The sequence below is a fragment of the Falco biarmicus genome, chromosome 10 (genome assembly GCF_023638135.1).
Source record: "Falco biarmicus isolate bFalBia1 chromosome 10, bFalBia1.pri, whole genome shotgun sequence".
NCBI lineage: Eukaryota > Metazoa > Chordata > Aves > Falconiformes > Falconidae > Falco > Falco biarmicus.
The window spans coordinates 24,247,999-24,268,703 of NC_079297.1; the positions used below are offsets into that span (position 1 = coordinate 24,247,999).

Sequence of the window (20,705 nt, forward strand, 5' to 3'; positions counted from 1 at the left end):
AAGAAATGATAGATATATTATTAATAATAATTAATGCTACTTGAGAGCTCATAAAACAGCTTTAAAATCTGCTGCTTCAGCTAAAGCATTAGTTGTATTTTGAGTTTTTGGAGATGTTTATCTGAAGTAGGTTTATGAAGGAGAGAATTTCAGGAGCATTGTTTTAACTCTATCTGACCAGTTGTCAGTATATACTTTCAGTCGTCTAAATTTAAAACAAGACTTTTGCTAAGAAGGTCAATGAAACCACTTTCCTTTTGATCTTGCATCCTTGTGGGTGCCTGGGTAGTTTTTCTGTAAGAAAAGTTTTACTGGATGAGTCAGTGCACTGAGTCATAGGCAGCATGAAGCCTGTAGTGCTCTAGACTAACTAATTGGTAACAGTCTCAAATTTAATTAAAGCACAGTTGTCAGCTCTGTGTTACTGATTGACATCCCACTGAAGTATTTTGTTCTTAGCAACTTACATTAATTGTTCTTTGCTGTTAAAATTTGTGTGTTTTAAGATCTTGTTTCTGTTGAATAGACCTGCCATTGCCATTATCTTTTACTATCCTCTTTATGATTTTTATAGTGCTCACTTTGAATTTTTTCCCTTGTTAGGTCACATATTTGGTAATTACGCTTTTTATCATGCCTGTGGATTTATAGATGTTTGGAGTCCTTTGAGGTTTTTTTTTTAAAGTTTTCTTCATTAAGAACTGTCCTATTATCACTGAATATTTTTTCACTTCTCCTGAACGTTTGTAAGCATTATGCAAAATTTCTTAAAGAAGCCATACATTTTTTTGTGTTGATTTGCAGATTAATTTTCAGTTTTGCTAGTTTTCATTTCTGACGTTCATCTTGTGTGTTTTAACCGTTTTATAATCATGAATGGCTTTTCTTTACCCCAGTGCCTGCCCATCGTTCCTGGATGATGGAAGTGGCTTCCAGTATCGTTTGAGCCTTTCTCCCTACTGTTCTTCAGCTCCTTTGTGTGTGTGTTTCTTTCTGTGATTCAGCTTGAGGAGGCAAAGAGCTATATGGGAGGCAGGGGGGGAACAGGCCATGTCTTGAAGCTGTCTGTCCTCCTTTAAGGAGGAAAAACAAACAACCCACCAACCAACCTCAGGGTCTTGGGAGAAAAGCAAGGTTTGGTCTTTCTTTTTTCATAATCATTTGCATGATTAAAAAACCCACCTGGTTGGCTTTGTGTAGGACTCCTGCTTGCTCCAGCTGAGAACTGAGGAGTGAGAAGTTGAATGGATGGTGGCTGCCTGTGCAACAGAGTTTCTTATTTTTAAAACCTTTGAGAAAATATTTTTGAACTTTCACAAACTGTCTATGCTACTTCCATATGTGATAAGTACTGAAACTGGGATTGGTGAAGAAATGTCTTTCTAGAGGCTTGAGAAGGTAGAAGTTGTTTTGCTTCCATGTTTTTCTCTTGAACATTTTTTTTGTCTCTCCTTAGCTCTCTAGATCTCGGGATCTTGCTAAATTGCAATACCATCAGTAACATGGTACTCGTTCCCAGCAGAATTGTATCTGACCAGGTGTCCAGTTTCTGGCAGCGCCCACCAGCAGGTGCTAATGGAAACCCAACAGGAGGGGGAAAGACAGAATTCTTTTTCTACCATACGTTATCTTCAACACTGACAGTAGTTTAAGGACATCCTCGAGGGGGAGAAGGGGGGAAAAAAAAAAAAAAAAGGTTGAGGGTTGTGTTTGTGTAATATTACTGGCGTAGTATTTTTTCAGGTTTGATGTCTCTAAAAAATGCGTTAAATATTAGCCCTCTCCCTGCAACATGATATCCATAGTTTCAATATTTACATGAAAGGCGCTTTTTTATTTGTTCTAACTTGATGCCTGATAATATCATCAAGTTCCCTGAGCTCTTGTATTTTGAGATAAGTGAATCATACCATCTGCTACAGCTGTATAAAGGCAATGTTAATAGTCCTCCACAGAAAATTGCTGGAGCCTTCGGTTGTTGTATTGGACCAGAGAGATGTGTCCTAAGGGACTCCTTTTCCACATTTCTTATCTTCTTGTCCTCATCTAAGCCCAGCTTCATATAAAGCAGCAGTGACGGAAGGTGTTCTATTCTTTCCAAAATGAACATTCACTTAGCTCTGAAATTTGTTCCTTGAATGTGATTTTCTTGTTTTTCTGGATTGTAGATTTCCCTCACATCAACTTTCTCCTACGAACAAAGACTTACTGGTGCACTTCATTCCCAGCCTTCTTCCTTCCTGTAGGATTTCCTCCTTCATGCATTTTTCCTTTGTCATCTTTGTCTTGATTTTATTCAGTTCCTCTTTTTCTAGCAGTTCTTCCTGTTTCCCTGATAGTACTGTTATTCTCTATCAAAGTATTTATTAACTCGATTTTGTATATAATTTGAAGTTTTTAAACAACCTACATTTTTAGGTAGGTTTATGGCTGCAACTTTTTCATGTAGCTGTTTGTTCTGTTTAATCAGTTTGTGAAGATTTGAGTATGGTCACCAAAATAATTTTTATCCTAGCAATAAAATTAATTATTTAAGAGAAAAATGCAGCATATTTCAAAGCATCTTTTTTGGTTTAAAAGAAGCAGTAAAGATTTAAAGCAAAGCTTGCTGTACATACAGTCACTGAGAAGAATAAACTTGGAGGTATGCAATTTCTAGATGGAATAAAATCAAAATCTTTTATTTCAGCTAAACTTTTGTTGCTCTATGCAGAAAATATAGGAGAAGATTTTTGTGGTGGACACTTGTAGCTTGAATTTGAACTCATTAATTTTGAAACTTGTATTCTGGTTTGTACAGTAACAATAGAAGCAGTATCTTTATTAGTAAAGTTTGTGATGTGATTCCTTTGTAAAGTATTAATGGCACTTGCTTGGACAAGTGCATTGCTACTCATATTATCTTGGTTACAGAGTTAAAAGAATTATATAGAGTTAAAATGGTGATAGTTTCCTGTTTTCTTATCCAGTTTCCCACACCACATTTGTACATAAAAATGTACAAACCTATCTGGGTTACGTTATTGCTGGACAGAGTCAGTCTTTTCTAAGCTGGAGTACTGAAGATGAAGAAATGAGATTTCTGACCTGTTAATGGGATTTCTGCATCTCTAGTACAGAAGTCTGAAATGTCCCACCAGCAGTGGGACTTTCATTTGCTTTAGAGGAAATATTTAGGAATGTTTACATATGCTAAATAATAAAGTCATGCCTTTTTAATTGTGTGCGACAATGCTTTATTTTATAACACAAGCAAATAACTAATGGTGGTAATAGCTATTATTTTTCCTCTATAACTTAATAGATCATTTAAGTGAAATAATTAGAGGCTCTTCTGTGCGCATTGACATACTGCATGCTACAGCGAATGGTTTTTGCCTTGCAGTGGTAGATGGATTACTTTTACAAATGTTGCACAAAATTTCTGTCAGATCAGTTAGTTCTTCCAGGCAGCTAAATCATTAAATGGTGTCAGAAACACTGGTCTTGGAAATATTTGTTAGTGTCTTGGCTGCTGATAGAATAATTAGAGAATTAAGACTTCATTTCAGCAACTGTTATGCAAAAATTCTATCTTGTTGACCTGACTCTGAGTGGGCAAGAGTAAGTGCTCAGAGCCTGATGGAGCTGGCATTTAGAAAATCCATAAGATAAATTTTAGCACCTATTGAGGCATGAGACAATTAAGGTACCAATTTTAGAATAATTTCAGAAGCTGTAATAGGTAAAATAATCTAACAAACAATCCAGTAAGTACACTTGGAGACATACTCTTAGCCCCATGTTATTTATGGTTTTGTAAGGAATTTTCCTAAGTGGTTTAGGAATGTCTTTATTTTTTTCTCAGCAGATCAGATTGCTTGCATTAGGATTTTTTCTATTTTAATAGTATATTAATATATAAATATTAAAAGCAAGAATGGAATACAGGAGGCAAGTTATCAGAATGAACCATGCAATTATTTTAAGTAAGTATTAACAGTTGTGTAAAACAGTAATTCGTATCACAACAAATGTGTATCCATACTGTTATTTTAGGAGATGGAGCTCACAGTTGCTAGTTACCTTATCGAACTAAGTTAAAAATCTTTATATGATAATTTTGATGAAACACATTTTGAGTAAAAGCATGTCAATAATTGTAAATGATGGTAATGCCAGTTTTTTTGGTCAGGCGTTCTGCATTGCCACTGTTCTGTGAAGCACCTGAGGCTTGAACGTCACAGCCAGCCATGCCTGTTGGGGTGACACTTCTGAGAACGTGCCATCCCTGAATATGTATGTACCTATCGTGCTTCAAAAATCATTTCTTCTCGACATGGTTGCATATACATTCATATCCTAGTTAAGGAGGTTGTAGAGTGAAATATAACAGTAGGGAATACACGCAATTGATTTAACAAGTTGGATTACATCTGTACATTAACTTTCCTACTAAAAAAAATTTTATCAGGTTACCTCTCCTTTGATCAGAGCAGCCGAGGACAAATGTAACCCTTGTTTTTGAGTGCAAACTGGATTCTTGTAGTGTGTCTTCTAGGAGTTTACTGATCACCTCCAATCATGGGTTCATATTCTGCTGTTCACATCAGTGAGCATGAACATTGAGGTTTTTTTAAAAATCTATTTTTTAAGTTTTAGGAGTCTCCGTGACTCCTTTGCAATACTGGTAGCCTGTGTGGCATTCAGGGAACATGTCCTGTTTGATTCCTTTTGGAAGCAACCATTAAATCTCAGTTCTGAAACCTAGATTTTTGTGAATGTAATTTAAAAAATGCAACAAATTTACTTGATAAATCTCTTTTGCTGTCTTTTGTTTGTGTGACGTTCAGCATATTCCTCCATTGACCAGTTTTGGTGTAAGTACCCATTGGATTCAGTGCTTTCAGTTCTGAATTTTATTCATATTTTGTTTTGGTGGCAACTACCAGATGTGTGGTGGTGGGACGTTCTGTGTGTTAACTTTTCTGTGAAGGGATCCTGTATGCAGTGAAACTTCAGGAGTTCAACAGGCTTACATTGTTGTTACATTTAGAGATGTGCCTTTTTGACTGTTTATATTCTTAGTTAAAAGTCTTGACCGGAAGACTTGGGAGAACTTACCTATTAGTTAAGGGACTTTACTGATCTCCATTCCCACCAGATAATTAAATTGCAGTGTCTGTACATGTTGTCTTTTCATCCAAGTGGAGCGCGTTCTCTGTATTACTGTAGTGTGGAGATTTGCAGTCATCATTCTTAGGTATGTTTCAAAATTAGTTATTTTCCCTGGGTTTTTTTCAACAAAAGCTGTATCAAATTGCTTGGAATTTCTAGAGGATCTTTGTAGTTTCTGCATTGTGACATGCCACTTTTTTAGTAGAAGCACAGTATCTGTTGGATAGAGAGTAGGGTGAAATACTCCCTCTGTTCTGTTCTCGCTGAGCTGCTTTCATGCAGGTCCTTGAGAATAAAATTTCTGATCACTGATGCTGTCAAAAGTAATTTTCAGAGCTTGGGATGTTACAAGATATGGATTTTCTGGTAGTGACATGACTTCTTAAGAATTACCAGTAGTGATTTTTTTGTAGCGTAGACATACGTGTGACACTGACAGGCTACTTCCATCCTGGGACCTGTAAAGAATACTGATGGTGAGACCTGTTCCAGTTTCCCTACCTGATACTCTCCAGTTCATTTTAAACCTGAGGACCGTTTAACATAGCAACAGGAAACAGGTCATCCAGTCTTTATGCTGCCTTTTAAATTAAATATTATTTAATGCTTTCTGGAGCAAATGTCAATAGTGCAGTCATAGTATTAAAATTAACCTTCAAACAATTCTTCCATTGCTAAATTTATACCTCACATTTTTTTAGGAAGCGGAATGGGGTTGGAGAATAGAAAGAACTTGCTCTTTTTTGAAGTAGGTTATTTTGAGTGGAATTTTAAAATCCTGCACAGTCATTTTTGACAAATGCTTACCTATAATGGAAAATGCTAATTAACCGGGTCATCTGAAATTTCAGGAAAGTAGGAGTTTGTCCAAATAGACTCTGAAGCATATACTTCAGATTCTTGTGGGCATAATACCTTAATACCACTCCTTAGTGTTTCAAAACTGGATATTTTTCAGCTTCCTTAAACGAACTGTTAAGTAAATGTATAAAATATTATATTGCTAGGAAAAGTGGACGTATGTGCAAGCTTCCAGGTGCAACAGCAGGCAATAACAAAGGGTAACGGTAAGTTCATGTCTGGAGAAGCTTAGCAGCACTGAATGTGTGGAAAGCTAGATGCAAAAAGGTCTTTTTGTTGCTCAGATTCTGCTTGTGGAGGAGAGGATTCCGAATTATAACAACTTTAATTTTTCTTCTTGTGCAACTAACTTTTGGATGGAAATGGAGGATAAAGCTAAAAAATATGAATAGACCCATGTAGCTGTGCATGTGGGTTCCAAGACAGCTAAGCACTCAAGGCTTTCATAACATTAAATCCATGAATAGTCTTTTGGAGGTAAATGAAGCTACGCCTGAAAATTAACACGTGTTTAATTGCTTTGCTCGGAGGGCGATGACTGCTAATCTGTGTAATTACATGGAATTGTTACTGTTATCTGTATGGTCTTTCTTACACAATCACAGTCATTTGTATGGTCTTGTCTCAAGTTACATAATAAGTTCTTTTGAAAAGAACTGTATTGTCTGTGTGTACAGTTCATAAAGCACATGAATTTTGCTAATGATTATTCCTTTGCCCTCTAATAAATGATTACGGCATACAGGCATCACTACGGCAAACTGAGTCAAACAATTTGTTTGCAGGCAATAAATGACAGACAACAGGGAGCAAGTATTTTCTGTGTTGGCGCTCTTTTCTCATGATAAAAGCTGTCTTATTTCCTGTGTATTTGTAGGGATTTTTAAAATGTTTTTTACACAGATAGTAGCATGTTAAGTAGCGTTGTTCCTGTTTATTGTTCGAAACTAATACTGTGTTAAACTGGTTGATTCAACTGCTATGTATAACTAACCTGTATAATTAAGTTAGATATAGTTGCTTTATGCTTCTTGTTTCAGCCAGTAGTAATTAAGAGGTGAGCAAAATCGGCTCCGTTTTGTAACACGCTGCCGCAGGTGCTACTTTGTTTGTAAACAGAATGTCAGAAAGTGAAGAGTTTGGTATGCGACCTCTTTCCAGCGTTTGGCTTATGATAGTATCTATACTGTCATGTTGAAATGCAAGCAATTAGTTTAACAACTTTACTGTAAAATACAGTTTATTATGTTCTTAATGCACTTGTAATTAACAGCTGAATGTTTGTTGTTTTTAAATCCCGCCCCCCCCCAAAAGAAACCCATAAAAAATTACTTGACTTAGTCGTGCCGTTGTATTCTGTGATTTCCAACATCACATGTTATTTAAAATACACAATAATACAATAGAGAATGTTTTTTGCCTTAAAAAGGAAGTGGAGGGACACTTGTTCAGACTAGAGATTGTGGATGCATGTACTGTTTCAGTGACTTATGTCAACAGCGCAGACACTTCAAACATGTTTTATTACTATAATTACGTGTTGCTGATTAAGACTTCTTATACCACTATCGAACCAGCTGCAGAGTTTCCACAAGAGCTTGGAAGTTCCTGGTGGTCGATTACTTGCTCTGAAGGGCAGAGTAGGTACCTTCTGTAATCGATGGTTTATATTAAAATATATGTAGAGTTCTACAAGGTTTCTCTGCTTGTCATTTTTGCTAGTGGTGAATTACAGGATTTTTCTCTGGGTCTGTACTATGTTTTGATTGCTGTATTAATGTAATAGGGAGTATTAAAGTCAATGATAAGTCATACTGTTCTTATTAGGAGTTTGAACTCATATTTGTGGTAGGAAATTAATCTGGTTTTAATTGCCTGTGAGTCTGAAGTATGTTCCTTTTTGTAAAGCTGATCTCACATAAATATAAATCAGTAACTGCCTGTTCTTTAATTATGTATTAGTGTATTGTACCTGCATACTAGATGAGAATATGAGCATCTCCAGTTACGGTGTATTCGAGGTCATTAAATCTTCTCTGCTCTATGAAGTTTAGTAGCACTGCATTTCTAATTACTGAAAAATGTACTGTGTGTTTGTTGCTGCTTGTTTTAGAGGGGCTATGTTTAGCTACAGTAAGACAATCACTCACTTTTTAAGTAACTCCGTAGGGATTTTTGACACTATGGAAAACAATTGCTATAAAACGCACCATAAACTTACAAAGTATTTTTTTAAAAAAATCTGTCATTGTAAATAATTTTAAGATTTTTTAATGTAAAATAAAAAAAAAGGTATCAATTATTTAAGAATATTGTTTAGCATCTCATAAATACATGGCTGGAATCTACCACGGTCCGAAAATTTTGTATTAATTTCATGAAAAGATGACTAATGTAACCTGCGTTCTCAGAAGCAGTGTCTTCCCTTGCCACTTTACACTTGACCTCTTCCCTGTTCAGGCAGAGATTATTTCTGCTAAAATTAATGTAAAATTTCTAGAAATGATGCTGAAATATGTTCGGACCAAGTGATTCATGGAAAATATTTTTATTGGCTTTAGGTTGTCAGTCGTAAGACTTGGGTGTACAAAAGCTTACTGTTGTCTAGCCATAACTACATTAATGAATTGTAAGGATGAACGTTACTAATACTGTTGTTGTTGTACTGCAAATATTGCTGTGATATAAGGTAGGAATTTGAGCTAGCACAGTTGCCTCTCTTTTTAAAAAGCCTTGTAAACAAGGCTGATGGTCTAATCCGGGAACATGATTTCTGGTGATACTTTTAACTTAGGACTCTATTCATATATCCGTTTGTGTGATTTGTAGGATGCTAGGCAATCTTCAAATGACTGGAACAAGATCTGGTTGACCAACTCAATACAAAAATGATATATGAAAAAATAGCATAATATCGTGGCATGTCAAATCATTTAATAAGTCACAATATGAGCAGACATAATTAGCATCCAGTGCAAGATGTGGGCCATCAACCCAAGGTCTAGAGATACTAGAATTCATATGGCTCTTGGGGTATGCCAGCCTACAGCACAATGTTTTGTTTCAACAGAGAGTCCCGTAACAGTGCATCCTCTGCAGTGGTCTGTGCTTCTGCGTAGAATGTTCCTTTTCGTAACATTTAGTCTGCTGCCTTGCAGTATCTAAATGAGGCATTATCGGCGTGGTGTTGGACATGTCTGTGGTAGGGAACTAAACGCTACCTGATAAGTTAACTTGAACTGGCATGATAAAGCTTTAAATCTGTTACATAGTTGCTCAGACTTCTAGGAAGTCGTAGCTTCTATAAGAAGGCGATATTGCTTCTAGTGTTCTATTCTACTCATCAACCCAACCATCTGCAAATAGAAAAGCATCTAAATTACAGGCTACCTTTGGCAGCTCTGTGCACCACATCCCATTCCGTCATTGTGCTGAACTGTCCGTATCCTGACCAGGAAGAAAACAGTCAGCAGTGTGACCTTTTCAAAGAAATACTGATCCTAGAGCAGAAGTAGCGTAGCCTGGGTTCGCTAATATTAGAAGGAAAGCTGCTAATATGTCATCTTTTACTGAGTATGCCCCAAGCCCACGGTTCTTAAGCACTGCTGTGTTTGACACAAAAGACAGAGAGCAGTGGAGCTGGAGGACCATGTTGTGTATTAAGCCTGTTGAGTGAGAAATATGAATAGCCTGATGGTTTACAAACATTTTTATTTTTTTAAAAATGAAGAGACGTAACTACAGAGTATACAACATGTTTCATTTGCGAGTCAGCTGAGCTTCACTATCCTGAAGAACAGAATTAATTCTGTTGATCATACTGATTTCCTTCTGCCCAGTTCCATGGAGTGTGTGTTAAAAAAAAAACCACCACCCCAAAGCACTACAATTTTGCACAGTTGAAATAATTGGAAATGAAAACCAAAAGGGCTAAGGTAGTAGGACAAACTTTGTGGTCTTTTTTGAATGCATGCTATGGCAAAGACTTCAATGACACGACAACATTCTTCACGGTCTTTAAATGTGTGTCATGTGTTTGCAGTTTTTTCCAACACCGTAGTGGTGTGTATTTGTCTGGGGAGGGAGTATATGAAATATTTTGGTTAGGGTTTTTTTTTTGTTTTGTTCTTTTTTTTTTTTCTTAAACCTTTCTTATGAAATGGAACTTCTGTTACATGTTTTGTAGAAAACATGTGCTTCATGTTTGGGGGCTGACCTTTCCTAAGAGATCACAAATACCATCTTAATTAGGATTTCTGCATATATAATTAAAACTCAGAAAAATATTTTTAATACATTCAGATATTAGTTACAAAGAATGAAATTAACGAGTAGCTCACAGGAGAGAACTTGCTAAGTTGATTATTGGAAAAAAATGTTAATAAAGTTATTGCATGAATAATGTTAAAGACAAATGGGAGATTATTCTCATATCACTGCCTTTTGAATTCCTCTTGTAGAAGAATAATATATTTGAAACGTAGTTGAAAATGAATAACTTTTTTTGAAATACCCATTACTTTAATCAGTAGAGAATATTATTTGAAATAATGCTAGAAGAGAAAACTATTTAAAGAGTTTGGATGGGTAGATTTTTTTCATGTTGAAGGTAAGTTATTCTTCTTAACAACAACTTTAATTCAGAATGTCGTTGTATTGGTAGCTGTGTACAATTTATGATTTTGTATTTGTGCTTCAGCCGAAGGTGAACAATAAAAACATTTTTCAAGGAAATTTTTTTCTTCTGGAGAATGCCATGATTTTTGTTTCTTTTATTTTATTTTGCTTTGCTTTTTTTTTTGGTTGATGTTTTTTTAAATTTACTACTGTAATATGCTCAAAATCCAATTAAGCATATGTTTACATGAAGTTTTTTCATGTAGTAATACAATTAGAACAAGGACTGTTATCAGTCATAATTTATGTTGCAAAGTTACATAAATATTATGTAACGTTAGGAGAACATTTGTGAGATTTCTGCACACTGTAGGTTTTTAAGCATGTTATTCCGATCAGAGTTGTAAATTGAATCCAGCCATGAACTTCAGTTGACAGGAAAAAGACTCCATATGTCTTTCAGACGGAAAGTGATCCTACTTCCATTAGTCTCTTTTAAATAGATTGTTTGTTACCGTAATAAGATGTTCCAAAGTCAACACCGACATTTTGGATTGTTCTATGTAACTGAGCTGGTCTAAGTGACTTTACCCATGTGTGACTTTGCAAAGGCACTGCAATTAATAGGTTTGGTTTTCTTGTTTGTAAATGTTAATTTAAGTGAGTTTTTAAAGAAACGCTTTTCATTTTTGTTTGTACATAAATATGGTTGCAGTGAGCTAAGGGAAATAATTCAAGGTTCCTTTTGAACTATATTCTTGTATTTACTGCACACAATGACCATTATAATTTGTTCAGAAATAATTTGTAAGAGTAACTTAAAATGCAAAGTAATACCTGAAATAACCTTTGTGTAAAGAGATTTGAAATTACTTCCTTTCTGTCTCTGACAAAGTTATACCTTAATAGTGCCTTTTAAATTAATAGAAAATTAAAGTTTAGCTTCCTGCTGGTTACTACCATTTTCTGGACTGTGTTGTTCAGAATATGTGTTAAGAAAAGACAGCTAAATTTCATTTTTCTTTTCCATTATATTTGGTCATGAACATGATCTGTCAAAACTACTCCAACAGATACTGACATGTGTCTTCAAAAGTGATGGGCTGCAGAGCAAAGATTTTCTGTGTGTACCTCAGATAACATCTTGTAGGCTCATGTTAGAAGTTGCTGTACTTTGCAAAAACTGACCTTAAACAGTGCATGTGGGAAGAAGACATGATTGTCTGCTTTAGCGTAAAAAATATTTACAAACTATATCTAGTTGATTAAAGGTAACTGCTGTAAGAAGTGCAAATGTTGCATATGTGGTATGTGTTTTGGAGAAATGTTTGTTTCTATAATGTAAAATAATTTCAAAAGAATATAGAAATATTGTTAGCTTGTCTTTTCAATCCCAGTATTCAGCATATCAAACCAATATTTTTAACATGATTGTCTTTTGAGAGCTGTATGGGATAATCTTTACTGCCATAATTTGTTTCGAAATCAGTTTTGTGGAAATCTTGATAGGCTTGAGTTGTGCATGCTTAGGAGGTGACATGGAGAAAGAGGGTAGGAGAAATGTGCTGTTTATGTCCATCTGTTGGACATACAGAGTGATTTCAGCAGCAAATGAGGTTTGGATGAGATACTGATGTGATAAAACAAAAAAACCACCACCCCACCCAACACTTACTTGCTTTCTTCTAAAATACTTCACTCCACAGGATGATTTTTTTTCCCATTCATTCAGTTTCTTGTGAAAACATCTGAATTAGAGCATCAGGTCATCTCAGAATAATTATTATCTTTTCTGTTGATTAAAAATCACATTTTGTAACAAGTATGTGGTCTTGGGTAGTAGTATGGGAATACTTTCAATCTCATTGGTTCCAGAAATAGCTTAACTGGTTTATGTGGAACCAAGTCCTTGCCATCTTAAGGCACTGGGGCAAACTGACTTTGAGCTGCATGGTACATGGTTGTCCTGGTGCTGCTGCCTGAATTCCTTTTCATTGTAAAGCGTAGGGTGCATATATGTACGCAGTTCAATGTTTGTGCAGCAGAAGTGTTAACTTCAGATTTTGGAGATGATTATAAATTTGGACAAAATGCACTAGTATTAGTTATTCTTTATTGACTTAGAAAGCTAGTTTTATCATTAGTACATATATAAAAATACTGAACAGCATTTTTTTACTGTTCATTGGTATGCATGTACCACTGTGAATGGTAATCTGTAAAGGCCCTCTGAACTTTATATATACATATATATATATATGTGTGTGTGTGTATAATCTCCTGTACATGAAAAAGAAGTAATAATATTTTTCTTTTCCTAAAATTATCGTGTAGTATATTGCTGCATGTTACAACATGGGAAGTTTATTTCAATTAAGATAGATTTTTTTATTATTATTATTTTCTGAAGGCATTTTTGTTTCTTGATCCATTTGGACAATTACCTTAAAATTAGGGCCCTTGAATATGGCCATCAATTCCTGGTTTTCTAAGGTGCATTGTGTTTGATAAAGTAAAAAAGAAGAGGAATTGAAGAAAAACTTTAACACTGATACTTTTTTACTGTATCCCAGAGAATGTCAGAATAGCTGTTAAAAAGGCCTGAATGAAAAGAAATGCTTATGACTTAATTCTGGTAAGTATTACAGATTTCAAAGCAACAGAGCCTTTTCTTCTGTCTTTGGATGAAAAGTACTTGCTCATACACTGACGTTGTAATTGGTCATCTATTGAAGTGCAGAAACTTACTTGGAATAGAACGAGCCGTATTTATTTGTTCTCATCAATTACTGCTACTAGCTGGGAAAAAGGAGACTGCAAATCAGAACAGTTCTAAGATTAGTAAGTTTCTTTCCTTAAACAGTGTCATTTTTTAGAAATTTATTTCTCCCTGTGATTAGAAATTACTATACGTGTGTGTCTTTGTGCATGCACTGGCTGTGTTTTTATTGATAGTCTGTGGGGGTTGGAACTAATATGTTTGCACCCAGAGGTTCCGATTCATTCTCCATGCATACCAATAGTAACATCTGTTGTAATTCTGTGCAAAGGTGGATGGGGAGCGAGCTGTGGTCTTGGGAAGGTTGCCTTCTTAAAGAAATGTTTGCCAGTGTCTCCTAACAGAAGTCCATTTAGGGTCTTGGGTGTTCTCAGTCCAGCCTGTTGGCTGGAATAGGATTTGAAGCCTCTTTGGTGGATCACCATCCTCTTCCATAGTATGAGTAAGTTCTGTTTCACGTTGTGGCTTAATAGAATCCCTACTTTTAGAAGCTTGGAAGGAAATAATGTTAAAGTTTGGATATACTTTTCCTTCCTCTTAGCATCACTTTTTGGATTTGTACTTCTGATTATTGTCCCTCTGTGTTTATTGAAACTAGGTTCAGTGAGGTTGGTGTTAACAAAGGCCAGCACTGAGCATTGATTTTCAATTTTGAGCTGTTGGATTTTAAGCTTTGCAGAAGGGAAGGAAAAGACTAAGGAACTGAGAAGGGACTCTGGCTTGTCCCACTGTGGACCTTTAAAATATCTGCCCAAACAACAGTCTGTGTGCTTTATTCAAGAAGCATTTACTCCAATAATTATTTTTAAAATGTCTGTATTAATTCATACCTTTGCAGTGATTAGCTGTGGGGTAATAAAAACATACAGCATATCAACTCTGCCTTGAAAAAAAATCACGGCTAGAAAAAGATGACTATAGAATTCCTTGTCACTGCTGCCCACTGCAACTCTTCAGCTCAGTGTATTCTCCTTATGTGTATATGAAATAGTTCAGTGTATTAAAATGGTAAGCTGTGGCAAATTCGAGATGCTTGAAGAAGAGGTCAGATGTATTTATACTTTAATGCACTTAGAGTTGATATTTGAAAAATAAAACAGTAGAAAACAAGTTGTGTTGTGACAACAATTTCTGTTGTAAATAATGAGGAAATTCAGAGAACAAATTTAAAGGACATGACTCAGCATGGAAACATCAGGAGAATGAAGAAGCAAAAGGTGTCTTGCATTGTGATATTTTTTTTATGATATTATTTTTCTGTTCCTGGGATTCTTTTTTTTTCCACAAAGCAATGGAATAGATACAAATACAGTAAGAGAGTACTTAGATACCTACCAACAGTGCCTGGTGATGCAGTAATAAATATTTATTGTTAGTTTTAACAAATGTCTCAGTTCAAAATACAAGCATACTAGTAGTTTGACCTGCTTGCCATTTACAAGAAAACACTAGCACTTACTTGAAATATGGAAACAGTGACAAACATTGGCTTGTGATCCCACTAAGAAAGATGTGTGAATGCAAAGACAAGCCCTGTGACCAGGTCGCAGGTGGCTTGGAATGCACTAGTGAATGGTGGCTCTAGTATTGTAGAAAAGTGTCATTGCTCTCATCACATAACCATTTACTTCTGTGAATTTATTTTTGTTAGCATATCAAGTATAAAAATAAGTCCAGGAAAAACTATTGTTATTTTGATGTTTGTCTCAATTGCATGAAAGAGTCTTTTCAGTTTTATTTTTCTTTCTTCAAGCAGTCAATATCAGGCTTTTTAATTTTTCTTCCGATGAGCTGAAAAGTTAGGCAGCATAGCTCAGCTGCTGGGTAGTTGTTCTTCCGTTTTTCTTTGCAGGGTTTGTTTCAAACACATCAGTATTCTGGTATTTTTCAAGTCTGTAAAAAGTGGAAAGGGTGCCATTTACTTGCATAACACATTTGTTTTGAAAGCAGTGAAAAGATACTAATTTCGTAATTGTTATTCTTTCTAACTCCTGATTTTTCTTCTGGAAGATGGAACATGGAGGGCGAGGGACTGTTTGGACTGGGGCAGTGTTCTTGGCTGTGGCAGCAGGGATTGTGGGCAGATTTCCTTTCTCTACCTCCCACGTGGAAGTTCTGTGATTCTAGTTTATCATTTGAAGCCCAGTTTGGGGTGGAAAGCCCTCCATCAGGCATGTATCATTGTTAAAGTATTATATTTGTATATAATATTGATATGATACTGGTGAAGTGTGTAGTTTTTTCAAGTTAATTTTTCTTCTGCTCATATTTTAAACTTCGCATTTATTGTTTTCTGAAAACAGCACTAGTCTTGGCTTGGTTTTTCGCGTATCAGGAAGTATGTCTTTCCTATTAGCCAAAAGAGGTGACTAATTAAGTAGGATTCTTTTCACTGCTTTTGGCTTACTAGTGAGTAATGTTTTCTTCTTAAAACTAAATCTGAACCATTTTTGATACGTATATTGCATATGGCAAAGCTGAGTTACTTCTGCATTGTATAGAGGTCATGCATTGTAATATATGTAGGATCAGTTTGTCTTTCCGTGACTGCCCGACTGTTCTGTTTGACCGATGTGATAGCCATCTTCATTACCACCTACGTGACTGACTCATGCTGTGTTTGATGTGTCTTACGAGCATTTCATTTGTGAGGAGGATACTCGCACAAATATACTATGAAGGGTGCTGCAAAATGGTCTGCTCAGTACGTTATCCTGCTATACTTGAATGATTGCCCCTTAAAGAAAAAATACTTTAGACAGGAAGTGGAAAATGCCAACAAGATGATACAGGAGCATCCAAGGGGAGTACTTGTACCACTGTCCCTTCTGTGAGTGTATGTTAAGTCTTCAGAGGAAGTGCGAAACAGAGGGCTGGAGGAAGGAACGCTGTTTTCCCAGGAAGGTTGATTTGAGATTGATTTTTTTTTTTCTTTGTTTGGTTTTGTTTTGTTGGTGGTGTTTTTTGGTGTTTTGTTTTTTTTTTAAATCTGTGAATTTGGTGTTAAGGTGGTTCAGGTGATAATGCTTGCAGAAGGCAGAGAAGGATGGTCATTATCAATATAGTTTCATTTTTTTTTAGTAGAAAAACGTGGTTAAACAGGGCTGGGGATTGAAGAAAATTATGCAGTGCAAGGTAGGTTGGTGTGTAGGGGGAATAACAGGCTCTCCTTTTTTTGGAAAAATTAATGTCATCTGTTGGAAAGAGCCATGGAAGAATGCCTTATGTGTACTAGTTAGTCTGGCATAATAACCATCTTTTTGTATTGTAGAACTATGAACAAGATGAGCCCTAGTTTGTCTAGACCAAAAGGCAATCTGCAGCAGTCAGTCATGGGGTCAGTGATGGAGAGAGCCTGCTCATGAAGTGCTCATACCTGGGGTAGAAGACTGTCTGGCATAGTGCTTCATGTACTATATTGCAACTCACTATGTCATGGGTATTTTGTACAATTTGCCAAAGTCTCTTTAAGACTTCATACAACTTGTCAAAGTCCCCTTTGAGACTGTGTCCGGGTTGCAAGAGGAAGAAAAAACGTCTTGTATAAAAAAATGAGGAAGATGAACTCTTTCTATCTCTGCAACTATCTTAGAGCTAGTTGTAAAATGAAGGCTATAAAGTTTTTGTTTGTTGCTTTGTGTTGTTTTGTATGTCATGAAAGAGCCAAATGGTTTCTAAAACATACAGTCACAAACTGATTATAAAATTCCCAAGGGGAGCTCTCATGGGGCTATCATAACTTAACAATGGAATGGTGAGTCACTGCAGGAGGAATTCATGTAATAATCTTTTCCTGTATTTATAGGACCAGGAGGATAAAATGTCATTTAATTTGATTAAAAACTACTAGGCAAGAGAGAAAGAGGAAGAAAAAAATGAAGTATCTTTCTTTTATTTCAGGCATGAAAGATGAATGGAATATATAAAAGGCTTATTATGAAGCAGTATAGTATAGTGATTAATTTCAAATGCGATCAATGCTCCAAAAAGGTTGTGTTAATAATAAAATTATTTGATTTGATAACTTGAGGTGATGATTTTTTTTTAGGTTCTAGATGCAAAGCATCGCTTTTGAGTGGAACTGCTAGATTGAGGCATCTGTACGAGTCCTTCCTTGCTAGTTTAGGCATACGTATCTGTGCAGTTCAAAGATTATCCATGGATTTTCTTACCTTTAAAGGTTGTGCCAAAATTTACTTAATGTAGCCTGAATTAGGTTTGCTAGGATGCCAAAAATGCTTTAGCCTATGCCGTTAATGCTGGTGATGCAGTGTTTTGTCCAGCACTGTGTATTCAGTCCTGCAGTCACTTCTGCTTGAATCAGAGCTGTATCCTCTTTTATGTAGTGCTCCCAATGTAAAGATCACATTACAGTTGTCTGCTGTTGCTTAAAGGTTTGGTTAGTTTGTGTTGGTTCTTTCAGAAAGGGCAATATACTTTGGTGAGCGTGTGTTTACTCACCGTCAGTGTTGGTATGAGTTCTTAACTAAAGCTTTTTGATGCTGTCACAATATTGAGAGCTTGTCACTATGTCATGGTACAATGATCCTTATCCTTCCTCTTCTTTCCTTTGCGCTCTTAGGAGGTTTGGTTTATTTAGAAGATCTGTGTGGTTCATCAATATTCAGCATGTATGAGGGGTTTATTAAGCTTAAAGTTTATCAAATTTAAAATTACTGAAAGCAGAGGCAGATGTGTGTGAGAAAAGGTGAGACTTAAGCAGAATAGCAAATTAAATGCTCTTGAATGAGCCACGAGACCTCCAAAAATTAATTTTGGGGAAAAAAGAAAAAGTTGTTTAAATAGCAAAATTGTCTGGATATTTTGGCCAAAGAGGTCGCTAACTCATATTTTGAGTTCCTGCTGTTCAAACCTAATGAAACAAAGGACCTTCTCCATAGCATGGAGATGTTGGTGAGGGAAAGGCACAAAGGATCAAATCTGTGTAATACTTTGTAGGGATCAACAAAGGAGAATTAAATATTTAGAAAAAGAACAGATGTGCAATAAATAAGCAATTGGTAAATGTATGGGTGAAGAAAGACTATTTTCTGGAACTTTAGTAGTGAGTTTAAGTGAAATAAAATTATTATTTCAAACTTTTGTTGTAAAGAAGATCGAAGTAGCTGGTTCGAGCACTTCCTATACCTTCTTTGACTCTTCCTGCCAACATTGTAGCTCTACTTCGTGGAAGGTTGTGTTGAGATTTTTCGAAATTTTAGTGCTAGATTTCTAGCTATGATATCAAATCAAAGCAATTCTTTGTTGTTTTTTAAACAAAACAACCAAACCCAATGCAGATGACGTTACTCATGTTGATTAAACCTACTTTTTCCAAGAGTAATTTTGATTGTTTTGTGTTGCTCTGGAATAAGTGCAATCCTAAATGACACTTGAGACTGTTCTGACCAAGTTTTTTGAGTGCATTTCTGAGTGGGTTAATTGTATGCAAGAAATAAAAAGGTAGTTTTAATTTTCTATTGTTGCCTCACTTTTTCAAAAGGAGTTTTTTTACAGAAATAGAAGATAAAAGTGAAAGGTCTTTGTATTACTTATGTACGTTATTCCGGTAAGGATTAAATAGAAGTAACTTGAGTGCAAATCAAATACATATATCAGATATTTTTTGGAAGTTTTAAGAGTCATTTAAGAGGATTTATATATTTGTCAGTTCATGTTAGTATTTCTAATTTTTGAAGCTAAATGCAGAGTTAAAAATTCCAGTTTTATATTGATTTTCATTTGAGATAATACAAATTTTGCTAATTACTATAATATGACACTCAGTAGCCAGTATTGGATTTTTACAAGGATAGTACAGGTAACAGTGTAGTGGAAAAAAGGCCTATACTGAGTTGGACCCTCTATCAGAAGAGAGGTTCTCTGAATCTGATCAACGGTGATAATGTGAGAGCTTGCATAGAAAGTGTTTTCAGTATCGTGGAATTTTGAAGGTATGCAGGTCTTCTCAAAACCTAGCTAAAGTCTTGTGGTTAGTTGTGTTTTTTAAAAAAATACCCACACTTTTCTGACTGTTTCAGTTTTGTGCTTGTAAATTTGTTTCAGTGAATATACTTTTTTTTTTATGGCAGAAGAGAAATCAGAATGCTTAGATATATTGTGGGAGCATTTGTATAGTATGCATATTATATCCTCTTTAATGTAACTTTGTCTTATACTGCTTACAAGAAAAATAATCTGTATTTCTAATCTCTTTATTTCTTTGTATGAGTGGTGCGATTTAATGTTGGATGATGAGCCAACTCAATTTTTTTTCCTGCATGAACTTTGTAAAGTATTATAGGGAAGTTCTGCTTCTAGAGCATAGGCTTAGGAAGCATGATGGCATAATACAAAAATTGTACCGTGACAACATAAAGATCTTAAAGGATCCTAATTTGCACATACTTTTAGCCACAGTAGAGTTTTATTATTAGTCTCATAAATATTCAGTTTTAGTATTATGGATTTTCCATTTAAAAGGCTTTTATTTATGTTTTCTAAAAACTGTTTCTGGAAAAATGTTTGGGCCTTTCTTCGTTGCCTTTGAATTTCTGTTTTTATCCAGAGGAATTTTGTGCTTGAATCTTAATTCTTTCAAGAGAGAAATGACAAAATTTCCCCTAAAAGGTGCTTAACTTGTGGTGTATAATTTTTATGCATAAGTGTAGTTCACATTAATTTCTATTTAATATAATTGCGCTTGGTAAGCGGTCTCCAAAATCTGTTTCACATGAAGCAATTTGAGAGGTGGGGAAAAAAAAAAAGACCAGGTATTCATATTGAAGGATATGGACAATTTGTTGTTTTCGTTTAGCTTGCATGAGTCCGATTCCCCCCGCTGCCCCAGTCAACAGCGGTTAGTTAAATCAGCCAAGAGGGAAGAGTTATGGGAATCCAGAGAGGCAGAAACTAGGGAAGATGCTGTTCAGTCACATTTCTGCTTTGGTTCAAATACACTGTCATCAAACAATAAAAATCTATCTCTTTCTAAACTCCAGTATGTTTTCCCTAGAGTATAGGATTATATATACTTTCTTAGTAATTGAAAAGGAAATCCTTCCGAAGTGGGATTGCAGTCATGCAACCTCTGCATTACTGAGCGGTGAGCCGGTTATTTCTGTCAACAAAATAGTTCTTGACTTCTAAGCGGTTAAGCGCCAATGTTGTCAGGCCAAAGGAGGGAAGGTGTGTGGGACAGCTTCTAGAAACACTACTGCTGTTGTACAGATAAAAAAACCAAACACCTTAAACCAGCCTTAAGTTCTACCTAATTTTCTTGTGTTACTCC

At 35.6% G+C, this 20,705-nt stretch overlaps 1 protein-coding gene across 9 annotated transcripts in view; it reads left to right on the plus strand.

The window, feature by feature from the left end:
* METTL15 (methyltransferase 15, mitochondrial 12S rRNA N4-cytidine) overlaps positions 1 to 20,705 on the plus strand; it is a 94,989-nt gene that overhangs the window by 16,255 nt on the left and 58,029 nt on the right. The window lies entirely within an intron of this gene.